We start from the raw sequence: 11927 nt of genomic DNA on the forward strand, positions 1-11927 counted from the left end.
GGGAAGTGGGAGAGGAAGAAGCAGGCTCATAGCGGAGGAGCCTGATGTGGGGCTTGATCCCATAACGCCGGGATCATGCCCTGAGCCGAAGGCAGACGCTTAACAGCTATGCCACCCAGGCGCCCCAATCTTTACCATCTTTTTATCATCTAGCGCCCCTTGAGCATTCCTTCTTCTTCTTACCAGCACTGAGAGCTGTGAAACCAGTTTAGGAAAACTTGGGCTTTGTTCACTTCCTCTCCCTGCTGAAAGTGTCATCTCTTTTCATTTTTCTCTTCTTACTCCTTTCCTTCAACTTCTTTGGTAATTTTCCCTCTTTAATGAAGTCGTTGTCTGATGCTGTTGCTTGTCGTAACTGCCGGTTCTCAGGGCGATGTAAAGCACCCCATACTTCGTGGTCAGAGAAGCAGGAAGAAGCTCATTACATGCTTCAAGTCCAAATCAGCAGGCAGAAGAATCAGATACGTCACACTCATCCCCCACACCGATTACGGCCCATATTTGGTCTTCTCCATGATTCTTTCCACCCTTGTTTCCAGATTGCAGACCTTCTACTTTTTCCCTGCACACTCTTCACTAGCCCTGGGTAGAACTCTCGGCACGCTCATTATCAGGTCAAAGACATGAGTGTAATCTGAGCAGTTGCTGCAGCCAGCTTGGAATCTCAATGCTCTTCTGCTCTCCCAACTTCCTCTTGCCCAGATTTCTTTAAAAAGGTGAGATTCCGAGGGCCTGGGAAAGGGGTGACCTGTAGGGTTCCGACACGATTACAAACAAGTGTTGGCAGCTGTTACTGTTTGGCTTCTTGGTCACAAGTGCAACAGCACAGTGGGCTGCAAATGTTTCCTCGCTGGCAGGCTCAGCCAGATCCGTTGGCTGCAGCTCTTATTATCAACTGGACCCAGAAGCAAGTCTACCAGTGGCACCCCAAGTAGTTCCACAGTCCATGTCCATGGATCAAAATACTCCCATGAGAGTCAGAAAAGAGAGGGAAAAATCCCAACTCAAGGTCTGTGAAGCATGTCTTGTAGTGAATGCCCTGGGAGAACTTGGAAATCTGGCTCTTCGAAAACCAGTTGTTAAAGAAGAGCACTCACTGAAGACTCAACAATATGAAAATAAACAACCCAGTTAAAAAATGAACAAAAGACCTTGGGCACCTGGGTGGCTCAGTTGGTAAAGCATCTGCCTTCAGCTCTGGTCATGATCCCAGGGTCTTGGGATCGAGTTCCGCATTGGGCTCCCTGCTTAGCGGGGAGTTTGCTTCTTCATCTCCCTCTGCTCCTCTCCCCTGCTCTCCCTGTCTCTCAAATAAATAAATAAAATCTTTTTTAAAAATGAGCAAAAGACCTGAACAGACACCTCACCAGAGAAGATACACAGACGGCAAATAAGCATATGAAAAGATACTCTACGTCCTGTCCTATGTCATTAGGGAAATGCAAATAAAAACAATGAGTTCCCACTGCACCCTTATTAGAATGGCCAAAATCCAGAACACCGACAACACCAAATGCTGGCAGGGAGGTGGAGCAACAGGAATGCTCATTCATCGCTTGTGGGAATGTAAAATGGTACAACCGCTTTGGAAGACAATTTGGCAGTTTCTGACGAAGTTAAACATACTCTTATTATACCATTCAGCAATAGCGCTCCTTAGTATTCATCCAAAGGAGTTGAAAACTTATGTCTACACCAAAGCCAGCATATGGATGCTTATAGCGTAATTGTTCATAGTTTGTTCATAACTTCCAAAACTTGGAAACAATCAGAATGTCATTCAGTAGGTGAATAGATAAAAATGGAATGTTATTAGGTGCTAAAAAGAAATGAGCTCTCGCGGTGCCTGGGTGGCTCAGTCTGTTGGGCATCTGTCTTCAGCTCAAGGCATGGTCTCAGGGGTTTGGGATTGAGCCCCTCATTGGGCTCTCTGTTCAGCAGTGGGTCTGCCTTTCCCTCTCCCTCTGTCATCTCTCTCACTTTCTCTTAAAAATAAATAAATAAATAAAATCTTAAAAAAAAAGAAATGAGCTATCAAGTCGTGATAAGCCTTAGAGGAACCTTAAACGCGTGTTGCTAAGTGAAAGAAGCAAGTGTGAAAAGACTACACACTGTGTGATTCCAACTATATAATCTTCTAGAAAAGGCAAAATTACGGAGACAGTAAAAAGATTGGTGGTTGTTAGAGGTTGGGTAGGAGAGAGGAATATGTAGGGGGAGCACAGAGGATTTTGGGGGGGCAATGAAACTATCCTGTATGATACAGTAATGGTGGATACATGTTATTAAACACTTGTGCTATGGAATTTAGTTAACAATAATGTACCAATACTGGTTCATCCATTGTCACAAATGTACCACATTGATGCAAGATGTAAATAGTAGGGGGAACTGGGTTGGTGGTGGAGGGGGTGCATTTGGGAACTCTCTGTACTTTCCACTTCATTTTCCTATAAATCTAAAACTGCTTTAAAAAATAGTCAATTAAAGAAAAAACGCACTCACAACCACAGAAGAACAGAAAAGACCTTCTGTAAGAAGTCTCCCAGATGAGAGTGGCATCTGGGGCACAGTGGAATGTGCTCACTGAGCCCAGAACCTGGAGGAGAAAAGGAGACCAGGCTTTCCGGGGCCATGGCCAAGCAGAGCCACCAGGGCCAAAGGATCAGCCCTGCCTTAAGTGAGAGGGGAGACGGGTCTTCGGGGGTGAGGTGGCACTGAGGGATTAGGTGGTTGTGGTCAGAAGCCCAGAGTGGGGGGGAAGGATCCCTGCCCTCTTCCTTTCTTTTTTTTTTAAGTAGACTCCACGCTTAGCATGGAGCCTACCACAGGGCTTGAACTCATGACCCCGAGATCAAGACCTGAGCTGAGATCAAGAGTGGGACGCTTAACCGACTGAGCCACCCAGGTGCCCCTGCGGGACCCCTGCCCTCCCTCTAATGCATGTTATGCCTTCCCTGACCTAGAGATCTCAAACACGATTATTCTGAAGTCTCTCTCTGTTCCATAACAGTGACGTCACCTGTACTGAGTTCATATCAGATTATTTTGTTAGGTGTTTTTTCCGTAGCATGGGACTCCTTTATGTGCTCTAGAACTTTTGTCTGCACGTTCATTTGGAGTGCCTTTTCCTTGCTTTTTGTTTTCCTTTTCCTTTGTTTTATTTGCACCTACATCTGCCTTCTGTGAAAGGCTTGGCAGTTGCCTCAACTCAGCCCTCCTTCACAGTAGGAAACTGAACGGAAGTGCCACACACACCCTGTTTCCTGGGTTTGTTACTCTGTATACTAGTGACGAACCATGAGCGTGTGTGTGTGTGTGTGTGCGTGTGTGTGTGTTCACTTCCACAGTGAACCTGGGGCATCTCTTGGAACGTGATTCTGCACCAGCTCAGACTTCTGTCTTACCAGGTTCCCAGCCATGCCCTCTTTCCAGCCTGAGGCTGCAGCCTCTGTGTGCACAGACAGCATTTACATTTTGGTGGACTTGACCCCAGTAGAGGTTTGGTGCAAGACAATGGCCCTCTTCCTATTTCTCCCTGCTTCTTCTATATAAACTAATCTAGAATCTTTGCTTCTGTTTGCCTGGGAGACAGAGAAAACCTTTCTGCAGTGAAAGGGAAGAACAAAGCAGAAATTCAGAGAGAAGCAAAAAAAATCTAAAGGTGAAGAGGGAGGAACTCATGAGTTCCCCATTTTCCTCAAGCTCTGTTCTCTGCTTTTCTTGAAGTTTGATTGTCTAATTCTACCTTCAATTCCAGGACACACCTTAGGATCTTTATAATACCCTCTCATGTATTTCTGCTGAAGCTGGCTCCAATGGGTTTCTGATATTTAAAATCAAGAGGCCCAGTGAATATGGGTCTTTGGGGCATCCCTGGATCCAGCGGGCTTATGATTCCTGCACCCCACCCTGTGGGAGTTCCCAGTCCCAGAACCCCTGCATTCAAGTAGCAATCTTGGCTCTCACTCTGCAGCAGGAAGGTTTGGATTCCTATCAATCTAAGCAAACTTTGACAGGAAGACAGGGTTTGGTCAGGAAGACAGGGCCACTCTGTGCATTGCAGGAAACTAAGGGCTTAAGGGTTTATGTGATGTGGGGAGCCTAGGGAAATGAGGGTCTGAAGGTTGTGGGTGGAAGGTTGGAATAACAGTCATCAAGGCTTCTAGCATGAAGCACTGGCCGCCCATGTGGTTCTCAGAAGTTCTCCGGGAAATTACAGTTCTCAAGTGTCTAGAAATGACCCAACCAGCTTTCTTTCCAGCAGCTAAGTGGGAACCTGGGATGTTTGGGAAGCTATGGTATTTGGCCACAGTGACTGTCAAGTGGGAAGTCTTGGGCAATTCCAAGAGTCGAGTTCACAGGGAGCTCTGAGAAAATGGAGATTGCAGAGAAGACCCTCGAAGTAAGAGGTAACCGTGCAAAGTTGACAACCAACAATAGAGCCCGAGGACCTTTGAAGACAAGAAAATCGTCGTGTATTGAGAGCCAGAGGACTCCCAAAGTGAAAATGGCTGAACCAAATGATCTCTGAGGTCTTTTCCAGTTTTAAGATCTGCCGAGTCTTTAACATGGTCCACATAGTGTCCCCTCTAGACTCATCAATAGCAAGGGAAACACGGAAGGTTGCGAAGCTGGACTGCCCTTAGTAAAGTGACAAGAGCTCTTTGCACACTGGCCTGTGATTGAGAAGGCGGTGCCCAGTATTTCACTATGGTTTGTTTTTCTTTTTTTTTTTTTTTAAAGATTTTATTTATTTATTTGACAGAGATAGAGACAGCCAGTGAGAGAGGGAACACAAGCAGGCGGAGTGGGAGAGGAAGAAGCAGGCTCCTAGCGGAGGAGCCTGATGTGGGGCTCGATCCCATAACGCCAGGATCACGCCCTGAGCCGAAGGCAGACGCTTAACCGCTGTGCCACCCAGGCGCCCCTATGGTTTGTTTTTCTTATAACTTCAGCTTTCCTGAGCAAACCAGCCCTTCCTCCACTCCCTAGCTTTCTCCCATTGTTTCTGCCCCTCGCATTCGGTGCCGTGACCTGACATTGCGGTTGCGCCGTCCTGCCCCAGCTTACCTGTTCAGTGTTGGTTCATGAATGGTGTCCTTATTTCCAGCTTGGCTGGAGGGGACAGAAACACCTTAGTCTCCTCCGGCTCCTTGACCAATCTACTTACCCAAATGCACAAGGACCTGGGACAAAGACCCACGCTTCTTTCCCACTTAAAAAATTATCCCATCTTTTTTCAAACTACTTCTTCAGCCAGCCTGTTTTGCTCTCCTCTCCACAGAATATGTAAAATCTTTCTTGTACATTAAGAGCTTGTGAAAGGTCACATACTCTCTGAGCTTTTGCTGCTAATGTCGTTTTACTGGACTGGGGAGAACGTACTTGTAGTGGTTACGTAATCCTCAGACTGGCTGACAAGGAACTTCACCACTATAATATGCTTAAGTGGGGGTCCTCGTTTTTGATTTATTGTCCTGATGAAATAAAATCCTACTGGCATTTTCTTCCTTTAGTTAGATGCTAAAGGAAGTCAGCATTTTCTTTCATGCAGATGTTCCACTTTACTTCCATAGACAAATATCACTGAAAGACTGAAGTAATATTGATGATCCAAACCGAAGACTCAAAATTCCTACACTAAAGATTAATGGGTTTTTAGTTCTTTCTGTCAAAGTAAACCATAGCGCATCATTTCATCCCCTCAAATTTTAGTTTCAGGGGCACTTGGGTGGCTCAGTTGGTTAAGCATCTGACTCTTGGTTTCGGCTCAGGGCATGATCTCAAGGGTTGTGAGATCAAGCCCCGTATCGGGCTCTGCACTGGGCATGGAGCCTGCTTAAGATTCTCTCCCTCTACCTCTGCCTCTCCCCACCTTTCTCTCTCTCTCACAGATCAATCAATCAATCAATATTAAAAAACAAATTTTAGTTTCGAAAAGGATGCACAGTTCAATCCTCATAAACATGGTGAAATTGGTCAGAAATGCTGTAGGTTCTTCATAGCTGAAAATGGTCTGATGATTAAATAGACTGATATAGAACACTTGACAGCTCTTTCCCTCTTATACACTATAAATAATCTTGAAACCAGCTTTATCTGGCAGTTTTCAAAAATAAGTCAGTGAGGGCGCTTGGGTGGCGCAGTCGTTAAGCGTCTGCCTTCGGCTCAGGGCGTGATCCTGGCGTTCCGGGATCGAGCCCCACATCGGGCTCCTCCGCTGGGAGCCTGCTTCTTCCTCTCCCACTCCCCCTGCTTGTGTTCCCTCTCTCGCTGGCTGTCTCTCTGTCACATAAATAAATAAAATCTATAAAAAAAATAAGTCAGTGAAACATGCAGTTAACACGTGGCACGATTCCATGACAAATAGACATGATTCGTAGGCCAGAGCAGGTTCATGCAGAAAACAGCTTTGCCTTTGATGAAATGTCACCGCATGTTTATATAGCATCCTTTGAGTGCTTAAGGAAACCCTGTATTTGAGGCTGAAATGCATGTACGACCACTTGATCTTTTCTGCAGCACGGATTCAATCGTTGTTTTGTTGAAATATTCTTCTTGGCCCCATCTGTACAATCACAGGCATCATGAAGTGCGGAGGTTTTTAGATATGTCCACAAATTCTTTGACACTCTCCCCAGGTGGGTTCTATGGCCTCTCCACTTGAATCTGGGCTGCCCTTAGCGGCTCCTTTGTCACCAATAGAACCAGCAGAAGTGAGCAGCATAACTTTGGAGGCAAGGTCCTAGAAGGCCATGTGGCTTCTGCTTGGTTCTTGGGATGCTTGTTGTGGGGAAGCCAGGTGCATGTAAGACATCTAACCACCCTGAGACCCACACGCTGTCAAGGCCATATGGAAGTGTTCCAGCTCACAGCCCAACTGAACTTCCAACTGCCAGCCAAACTGCCAGCCATGTGAATGAGCCATTTTGAACATTCAGCTCAGTCGAACTTTCAGATCACTCCAGTCATTGAGAGAGCTCAAGCGAGAACTGCCCAGCTGAGCCCTTCTCTAGTTCTGCAGTCAAATAATTTTAGGGACAATTCCGCATCTTTAAGGAATTAGAGGTTCAAAATGCACTTGGTAACACAGAAGGCTCTGATAAGTTCTGTAGCGCAGAAACCTATGAAGCCCAAGGGCACCTGGGTGGCTCAGTCAGTTAAGCGTCTGACTCTTGATTTCTTCTTGGGTCATGATCTCAGGGTCGTGGGACTGAGCCCCATGTCAGGCTTCATGCTCAGTGGGGAGTCTGCTTGGAATTCTCTCTCTCCCTCTCCTTCTGCCCCTCCTCCCCCAAGCTCTCTCTCTAAAATAAATACATAAATTAAAAAAAAAAAAAGAAACCTATGTAGCCTAAATTTAATACATTTTGGAAATACTGGCCTTCCGTTATAGCTTGGCTCAGAATTCAAAAAGAAAGCCTGTTGCAGTTGGAAAGTAAGAGGCTCTTGGTTAAAAAAGAAATTACACACAAGTTCAGGGAATACATCAGCAATCATCAGGAAGGAAGTTACTTACCCCTGTATAGGAAAACAGTTGGGTTTTTAAATGTCCTATGGTTCTGACTCTTTGGGTTGTCAACGGAGAGGCAGAAACTCCTGGCTGGGTTTCAGGGCAAATCTATGTATGTATGTATGTATGTATGTACCTACCTATCCATCCATCCATCCATCCATCCATCCATCCATCCATCCATCCATCTTCATTCATTTCATCTGAACAGGTAATACATTCGTATAGTATAAAATTTACAAGGTACAAAGTGACATACACCATAAACTTTCCCTCCCACTCTGTCTTCCAGCCACAGTGTTTCCAATGTCTTGTCTAACCTTCTAGGGTTAACTTATGCATATATAAACACATATGTATGTATGTTCTTAAAACAGACATATATAGTGGCATACTATACATATTGCATTCCGCACCTTGCTTTTTTCACGTGAAAATACATACTTAAAGTCATCCTATATCCAAACATGGAAAGTTTCCTTACTCATAGTTTTTCCCACACCCACCAAATATGCCGTTGTATGGATGTGCCCTAATGTAACGAACCAGTCACTTATTGACGGGCCCTTTCCTATGATAAAAATGCGGCGATGAATAAACTTGCATGTGCGTTACTTTGCACAAGTGCAAACCTATGGAGGACAAATTACTAGATACGGGATAGCTGGGTCCAACGATGGCAGATGTTGTTGGTACCTGGCCCAGAACTCTTTTATGGGACTGGCATACCCATTTCCTAGCTGCAGCACCTGCTTTCTTTTCTGGAGAACTGCTCTTGTCTGACAGTTGCTGCCTGGCCTGCAGATGTCTTAGAAGTCACACGCCCTCCTGGGGGCAGCCCTTGACCAATGACTAACAGGTGCGTGGGTATAGCAGCCCAGCCTCTTTGTCTCTGGGCAGGACGGGCTCTGTGGTCGACTTATCATTCAAGAGCGCCTTGTGGATCAGGCTGAGGCTAGATGGATCTGAAGCCACATCTTGCTTTAGTTCCCTCTCCTGCCATCTCGCTTCCCTTACTCCCCTGCAGGTTTCTCCAGAGAACATTCCCTCAATAAGTCACGTGCACAAGAATCCCGGTTGCAGCCTCTGTTTCTAGGGAACGTTGTCTGCAACAAATGGTAGTGCGTGTGTAATTTTTATAGACTTCTTAGGTATTGCTCAGTTGCCCTCCAGAGGGGTTGTACCAAGGTAGACTCCTCGTAGAGAGGAGAAAGTGTTAAGGAAAATCTTCTCATCTTAATCGCTCATCAAGTATTAGTAAATGAATGACTATATGCCGTATCTTACTTTGCTGGTGCTGCCTTTGGTGCAGCGTACCCATACTTTCTTGTTTGTTTCCAGAGGAACACTTCTGCTTAAAAAGTTACGTTTCCATCTCATCCCATGTGACCACTGATTCCATGGCCCTTCCACTTGCTGTGACTGCCGTCGAGCGCTGGAAAGTAGATGGCAAGGGTAGGCAAAGGGAAGGGTGAGGAAGGGTTAGTAGAATTTAGGATATAACAAGATATAAGAACTGGTGTCTCCTTTCTTTTGAAAGCTTGGTAAAGCACCGGATACCCAAAGGAGAGGAAAATCTTTGAGACCCACAGGGAGATTCTGCTTCTGGATCTAAACTCGACCCGTGTTTCTAGGTGGTATATGGTTTGAGCTGCAGTGTGGTCTGCATAAGCTAGAGGCAGCCGGCTGTGGGCTTTGAGGTCAGCAGACTTGGGATCCAATCCTAGCTCTTGCTGACCTGTAGCTCGATGACCTTATCTCTGAATCTTGGTTTCATTTTCAGTAAAACAATAATGCCTATGTTGCCAAGTTCTTATGGAGATTCCGTGTGTTTGGTCCCTGGTCTGGGTTCTGTAAAGAGTAGTGGAAAGGGAGTAGGGATTGTGGCTATTATCAGTGCGCTCTCACTGATCATGATAAAAGGTTTCAACATTGGGGAATTGTATTTAGTACAGAAGAAGGCTACTTCTTCATGTTGTCCTGTTTCAATTCTTTTATACTAACAAAGGCCCAAACTTCCCTCCCGTCCCCTCCATCCCCCAGTTCATTCAGGGGCCGGCATGGACAGCCAATAAAAGAAAGCCAGAGCATGTGGGTTACAGGGTTTTCTCTTTGGGTAAATGTTCACGAAATCCAATGACCTGTACCGAAAAGGAAGGACTGACTCCCTGTATGGCAAGGGGTGGTAATGGTGAGAAGTTTCCCCATTTCCATGGAAGACAGCATAAAAGGCAATGGAAAGGTGGAGCCCAAGGGATTAGGATGCACTTAAGCAAGATCTTCTTCTTCTTTTTTTTTTTTTTTTTAAGATTTTATTTATTTATTTGACAGAGAGACAGCCAGCGACAGAGGGAACACAAGCAGGGGCAGTGGGAAAGGAGGAAGCAGGCTCCCAGCGGAGGAGCCTGATGTGGGGCTCGATCCCAGATCGCCGGGATCACGCCCTGAGCCGAAGGCAGACGCCCAACGACTGCGCCACCCAGGTGCCCCAAAAGCAAGATCTTCTAAGACCCTTGTTGCTAGAAGATTCCATACCTCTGGGTTTATTTGAGTGTAGTCCAGCTTTTTGATTCAGCATTGGCTTTGTATTGTCTAAGCCACCCCAAGGAACCCCATGCATAAAGCAAAATGCACATATTAAGAACAAAGGAACAAAGCCAAGGGTTAGGTTTTTTCTTTTTTTTTCTTTTTTTTTTTTTTTTTTTTTTTTTTTTGGCTTCCATCATGTTTAAAATCATTTCGGGGGGAAGTTTCAAATTACCTGCTGTCATTATATTCCCCACCGATGTCCTGCTCATCGATGTTGATGTTGCATAATGAGTAAGGCTGTGAAGAACTGTATTTGCTGATTTGTTTTGGAGGAGGAAAGAGGACTTTCTTGAGACAAGAAAACTGGAACATTTACTCAACAAAAGTTTATGTTGAAGGAGTTGTCTCTCTTTTGGAAAAATAAGAAAGCCAGATCTGTTTTGAGCCTTTCATGTTAGATAATGGTTTCAGAGTATCTCTTTACATCTTGTAGAGTAATCATTACACAAATTATTTTGTGCTGTTTTCCATAATAAAGTACTTCCTGGTACTCGCACTCGAGAGAAGTCACAGGTTGCGTTGGAGTGTGCGCCAAGATCTTCCCCCCGCCCCCGCAGTAGGGAAGGCAGATTCGGTAAGGGCATGTGCACACATGTAGCGTTCATGGGGATCCAGGCCGCCATGGCGCACACATCCAGGAGACACCATTACATGGTGTCCTTTGTGAATGATGCCCCTGGGAATTCAACAGTGTAAACAGTGGGCCCCGGAATTGCGCCTCACTTAGTAATGTCACATTTTGGTTCTAAATGCCGCTTTGGGGGTCTTGCCTCACCTAGTTTCCCTAGAAAGCATTATCTACAGTCTAAGCCACTGTGGCGACAACTTGAGGTCAGTGTTGTCAGAGCTGAAGCCTGCCGTCAAATCCAACTTAAGATACTCTTCTTCCTCTGCGTCGCACTGGGGTGTGGATGAGCGACTAAGGCTTGGTCCCTCGTGGTCCTCACGGCACAGGGGGTGACTCACCAAAAGCAAGAGATTTTAGGGGCGCCTGGGTGGCTCAGTCGGTTAAGCGTCTGTCTTCAGCTCAGCTCATGATCCTGGGGTCCTGGGATCCAATCCTGCATCAACCCCCCCCCCCCCGTGGGGATTCTGCTTCTCCCTCTCCTTCTGCCCCTCCACCCCATTCATGCTCTCCCTCTCCTTCTTTATCTCTCTCTCTCTCAAACAAATAAATAAAATCTTTTTTTAAAGAAGCAGGAGACTTTGGTCTTGTGGTCTACGGGCATGGTGATCCAATTTTTTCAAACAAAAATCAAGACAAAGGGTCTGGTGAAGGTTTATTTATAGTCCATGGATATAGTTAAAAGGACTCTTACAACTAGTGATTTTATGTGATTTTTGTGACAAATCGTTGTGTTTTCTAAGAATGAAGTTCTGTAATTGATGTTGTCCTAGGAATTGTAATGTACACTCACTGCCTATGATATGGGTAAGTATCATTTATCCAAAACTTATTATTGAAACATCAAATTAAATGCTTTACAGAAATTATCTCGTTTTCTCCTTAGGACAACCCTAGCTGGGGGGCACTACTAATCCATTTTCCAGAGGAGACAACTGAAGTTCTGGATGAGAAGGAGGTTACGAAGATCGTGTAGCTCATACGTGGTAGAGCTAATATTCCTCCCGAGGCTGGCAGAATCCTTTCTCTTCAATGAATGGACTCTGCACTGTCTTCTCCTATTTTTTACTCTTTTATTGGCAGATTTTAGTGTTTTATGTGGGTTTGGAGCGCAGCAAAAGTCTATAGTTCCATTAGGCCTACAATTCTCTACAAATCTCTGCAACAGGAGCTTTACAAGTCTCTCCTATTGGTGGA

At 45.4% G+C, this 11927-nt stretch overlaps 1 pseudogene; it reads right to left on the reverse strand.

Annotated features, from left to right (window-relative positions):
- Positions 1 to 145: 145 nt before the first annotated feature.
- Positions 146 to 10728, reverse strand: LOC123794548 (ubinuclein-1-like; annotated as a pseudogene).
- Between the last annotated feature and the right edge of the window lie 1199 nt (positions 10729 to 11927).

This window comes from Ursus americanus, chromosome X (assembly GCF_024610735.1).
Source record: "Ursus americanus isolate L20-20 chromosome X, mUrsAme1.1.p, whole genome shotgun sequence".
Taxonomy (NCBI): Eukaryota; Metazoa; Chordata; class Mammalia; order Carnivora; family Ursidae; genus Ursus; species Ursus americanus.